Below are 5,973 nucleotides of genomic sequence, written 5' to 3' on the forward strand. Positions count from 1 at the left end.
TGTATTCCTCAACTGAGCGCACGCATTCACCTCCTCTTCGCGCATAATACAGCGTGCCAACTTCCAAGTGCATAAAATGACAGTAAGGTAGATAGATGCAGCTTGCCACTTCACTTAAAACATTTATTTCCAATTTCATTATTCTAAAATAGTCATTGTCATTTTTACCAGTTCCTGTTGGATATATTCGGACATTTTGGTTGAACATAAATGGTTATAAGCCTACTGTACTTTGTTTCGGTCTTGTTCTTGGAACAATGAAAATCTTACAAAAAAAGAAACAAAATCTATACGATCTCTTTTTATTTTACATAATAGTTTGTTACACTCCAGATACAAACGAACAACAATTTACAGACACACAAACAATGACTACATCTCATCTGGCCGGACACGCATGCTTACATGCGTTGGTGGTTGACATGGTGCCATGAGATCGCCTAGGGCTAGGCTGAGAGCTCTTGTAAAAAATACAATTGTAAAACTTTCAAATCCATAATTTTTTCGTTGCTAAATCTCTTTTTTGTAGAATATTAAAACATACAATCTACTTGCAGTGAAGACACTCAACATTTACATTACATTCAGTCATCTAAAAGACTCCCATCCAGTGCGACCCACAGAAGCATCCAGGGTCAACGTCCTGCTCAAGGGTACATCGACAGATCTCCCACAAGATCAAAAACGAGGGCCGAACCAGCGACCTATCAGCCACAGGCCAAAGCTCCCATCAGCCTCAGGCAAACAGGCATTAGATGTAACAACGTTACCATCAGTATCATTCAAACTTAGGTATATTTGTTTTTATGTTGACTTTATTTTTTTGAGAAAAAAACATCTGTCTTGATATATGGTGGTCTTCAAAGTCAAAGTTAAAAGACTTTCATGTTAAATCCATTTGTTTGCCCTGAATAGCCAGCTGTTGCTTTTTTTGCTACACCTGCTGGTTGGAAGGTGGAGATGGCTGTGTCTGAGATGTTAGAGAGGCAGCGGGACTGTTCCTGATCACCGCTGATGTGTGGTTGAATTTCTGGTTCTTTACTGCAGACGATAAATCACCCAGTTGGGTGCTACTGTTGGCAATGAAGGATCAGCTACCTAGGGAGGAGCGGTACTGAAGGAACTGGGAACGTTGGACAAAGCCATGGGCCCTGATGAAGAGCTCCTGGCTTATCTGACAGACTGACTTGCTCCATGGCTCTAATGTTGGCTTACCATCGATGCACCCTCTGCTCAAGCCATACTGACTTTTCTAAACTGCCTCAACTCCATTAGTTTTCTATGTTTAATTTGTTGTTCATTGATGGACAAGAGGACCACAATGGAAATACGTTTCAACACTTTTTTTGTGTTATATTCAATGGTTTTTACATACATTGTATCAACGTGTGGTTGAAATGTGTCTTTATTTATTTTTCTAATAAATCAAATATATACACATACATATATCCTATACACCCCCGTCACTAGTGCCTGCATTATTGTTTGCCACCTGGCCTTAAATTGTACCAATTACTTTTCCTTGGGCACTCATGCTATTTCAACAATAAATCATTAGATTTTCCATTGTGTCAATGATGGCGGATTGATTGACTTCCAAGTTTTTTGTAAAAGTTTTTTCAAGATGTGTGATGAGAAGAAAATCGTCCAGCCCATTGGACAACATTCACACTTCTCACATCTAGTAATCTCCCACCTGCACACTGCTGCAACATGAACATAAGAATGGCACCTAAAACACTGTAGTATCTTCGGAACAAAAGCTCTCACAGGATACACCCCCATATGCCATGTCTTGAAATATGCATTGTAATACCACAGACAGAAGGGGTAACCCAGACAGGTCACATGGCTATAAAGCTGAACCATCCGTTTAGAACGTTTTCTCGTTATCCTGTGAGAGCTTTTTTTCCGAAGATACTACAGTGTTTTAGGTGCCATTCTTATATTCATATTGCAGCAGTGTGCAGGTGGGAGATGTGAGAAGTGTGCGGGAGGGCATGAGATTAAGGAACGTGTAGTATCGGTGGAGAAAGTTGTGTGTCTGTAAGCTGTGGGGCTGGAGATCAGAGGTGTCCGGTCAGGGAAAGGCAGGTTGAGGTTGCCAGGGTCAGAGTAATACAGAAAGTGTCATATGCTGAAACAGTGAAGAGAGTGGTAGAGGAAGATGGGTACAGGGTAAAGGATCCTGAGAGGATTCCTGTGAGTAGTCAGAGACCAATAGAGAGGGATGGGAATAATATGTGCTTCGGTCAGATGGGTTTCTTAGCATTCATAGCCATGATTGTCAACAGTACTGCAGAAATGGAATGTAGGTCACAGAAAATAGAGGTTGTGGTGGCAGCTACAGACAATTACTTGGGATTGCAAGGTTTTACTGCAGAAGATTTGTTGGGGGTGTTAAGTGGTAGTGTTCTGTTCTTGCAGAACATTGGCCTGGAATAGGGTTAGATAGGGCTAAATAGTGGAATGGGGTCCAATCCCAAAGAAGAAGAAGAACCTTTTTTTCTCACCATCAAATATGGTAGTGAGAGGAAGTCCAGTCCCAGGCAATGGGAGAGGATGGATTTTTGTGAAACTGGGACAACATTCTGCAAATCTTCTGATCAATGAAACATCTGATCTCAATAAATGTTTCTGTTTCCAAAACTAGAAACTGTTACAAACACAGTGCACTAAGTTTTATAGACCTGACGCTTTGCCAAAGTTTAAAACAATATATAATTAAGTGTTGTTTAGAAGGAGTGCAAGGTTGAATTAAGTTTGTGCACATGCACACTTCACTGAGGAGGCATTCCCTAATGGAAATATGCAATTCATGCTACAACACGCCAATTGGATCTCAGAAGCTCGTGATTGGCTTTGCCAACCTCCTTGTTGTTCTGCTCACTATGCTTCTCCCACAGTAAATGACACAGGTGAACTGTCTTAAATTAGCGATAAATATCTTTGGTTATACTTCTGACAGACAACGTCCTAGCTCCACCCACAACTTCCAGACTTTATAGCATTCCCAGAAAGCTTGGATTATTGAGTCATTATTGGTTTTACACTTAAGACATTACTACTAGTGTGCTGTAGAATTTGTGAATGTTGTCTCTTGTATAATGCATTATATACATTAGTTTATACTGGATAACATGTTCCAACTTTCCTTCCATCTTGTGCCAACATCAGTTCTTTTTAAGTCTCGGTTCTAATAGTTTATATATTTGTTCTAAGATATTGTCAGTTGGATATGCTCTCTGCAAGATTTTATATGTCTTCCCTGTCATATGAACATCCTTTTCTGACTCAAATAAGATTTCAAAGACACTTTTGGCTTGCTGCTAAATATAAGGTGACAACTAAATAATTGTTGATGAATCCTAAATCATCCTTTTATGGATATGTAATCTGGATCATGTGAGATATAAATAAAAGTGTCCATATGGGATCAACTACCCCCAAGCAGATAAGAAAAAGAACTTGAACACACAATAATGTCTCTGCTTTGGACTGGGCAATACATGTATCACCAGGCCAGAAAAATGTTGTGGAGCTTGCATTATGTGGTCAATGGATTTATCTGTGTCTAGATACCCGTTTGCACATGAAAACACAGTTAAAGGATATATTTAGTGATAAGTGATTATTGTATGTTGGAATCAAAATAAACCCTCCTCTGCTTCTGTGTAAACCAAATTGAGCAGGTTGAGACAAACCATTGCTTGATTAAATACAGACCCTTAAACTCTGACACCCTGGTTTTGTCTGACATCCTAGTCAAGTCCATACACTTACTGTAAGAGAAAACATAATCCTAGACTTACCACCACCATGAAATTCAGTTGACTCTTAACATACCTAGCCTACTCCCTGAGTCAGCAAGGGAATGGATGACACCCAAAAACAGTTCAATTGAATGCCTTTCATGCACTTGAGTATGATGCCAATCTTGACCCATTTAATAGATCACACTGTACATCATGAAAAATACCATCTAAAAATCATATCACATATAGAATATACATTATCTTATACTGTATCTTCATATACACAGGAATGAGAATCATTAAAATAATCTGCATTCCTGCCAAGAGTAGTACAGGAAGTTCCATTGCTCCTCTGGAGAGTCCCTCAAGGTTGCTCTGTTGTCCAAAAGATTTCAAATCAAAATATTATGATATGTAACTTTTAAGTTGCATGTACAATTTTTGAAACTATTGGTCAATCCAAAACAACTTTTTAATTCTGTCATGGAAATACATGTATTTCCTGTTACCAAGTCATTTACGGATTCTATGCCTTTAGTCTTCAATGTGGACCAATGTATTGGGGAATTCTGAAAAGCTCTCCAAGGATTGCTCCATAAGGTTTTGTTTTCAGGGTGTTATATTGGTTCTTGAGAATACGTTTCATTTTCTTCCATGTTGTTATAGTGTTCTTCACTATGAAGTTGTTAATGTTCTTAGCTTTATTGTTTATCCACATAAAAAGACCCTGGAGATGAGCATGCGCATCTTCAATATGTACCCATTACTCCTCTTTAGTGCATTTAATATGTCGCAAGTAGAAGCCTTGCAAGTAGAAGCCTTGGGTGGCATGTTGATACCATTCCAAGTCTGGAAGGTTACAACCACTATCCTTTTTATTAATATAATTTTATTTGCCCATATGAAGTCTATACTGTCTCTTGTAAGTAGCCTATGTGGTTGAAGTGGCAACAGCAGATGAAACAATAAGTGTCCCCTGCCACTGCTTCGCTAAAAGGCTGAGGAGAGAAATGTAACCACTATCACATTTATAGACAGAGCTATGGATACAAGGACTGACCATCCATGATATCAACATTATAGTTTTAACCATGTTTTGAAGCGATATAGTGTTTGTTTACATTTACTTTGTGTCACGCCCTGGTCTTAGTATTTTGTGTTTTCTTTTATATTTTGGTTAGGCCAGGGTGTGACATGGGTTTATTATGTGGTGTGTTTTGTCTTGGGTTTTTTGTAGGTATTGGGATTGTGGTATAGTGGGGTTGTCTAGAATAGTCTATGGCTGTCTGGAGTGGTTCTCAATCAGAGGCAGGTGTTTATCGTTGTCTCTGATTGGGAACCATATTTAGGCAGCCATATTCTTTGAGTGTGTTGTGGGTGATTGTTCCTGTCTCTGTGATCGTTTGCACCAGATAGGCTCAGTCACTTTGGTTTTTTCTTTTCACTTGTTTTGGAAGAGAAGAGAACGAGCGCCATTCTCCTTGCGGAGATGGTGCTAAATACATCAACACGGTCGGTCCCTGGGATTGGGCTGGCTAACACGATTAGGTTTGCTTGGAAGGAAAAGGAGATGGAGCCTTTAGGACGGGAATCTTTTGGAAGGATAATATTGATGGGGATTCTAAAGCTGACAGTGAAGGACGTGTTTTGTTTCCAAGGCAACTCGTTGGAGGGAGCATACGACGTGGCACTATATACAGAGGCAAAACACGATGATATCCTGAGAAGGGCAAGAGCAGTGGGAGGTGAGAGGCCGATGTGCCACTACGAAATAACAAGCCTGGCGAAGAATAATTTTAGGGTTGTAACTGTCAACATTTACAACCCTTACGTTAAGGATGAAGAGGTGAGGGCTTTTCTGGGGAGATATATGGATAACGTCTCCTCAGCAAGGCACCTCAAAGACTCCCTTGGTTTTTGGAATGGGAGGAGAGGTTTCCAGGCCCTCCTCAGAGAGGATCCAAAGGGACATGGTGGCTACCTCCATCCTCCTGCTATGTTCTCCCTGGGGGCTGACAGGGGGACGTTGTTTTATGCACGTCAGCCCCCATTTTGCAGACGCTGTATGGCCTACGGTCACATATTCGCCTCATGCAGTACAAGAAAATGCAGATTTTGTGCATCTGAGGATCATGAGGCGAGGGATTGTGACAAGCCTAAGACGTGCCATGGGTGTGGCTCGTCAGCACACCTGTGGCGGGGGTGCCCGGCCCGTCAG

Source organism: Oncorhynchus clarkii, chromosome 7 (genome assembly GCF_045791955.1).
Source record: "Oncorhynchus clarkii lewisi isolate Uvic-CL-2024 chromosome 7, UVic_Ocla_1.0, whole genome shotgun sequence".
Taxonomy (NCBI): domain Eukaryota; kingdom Metazoa; phylum Chordata; class Actinopteri; order Salmoniformes; family Salmonidae; genus Oncorhynchus; species Oncorhynchus clarkii.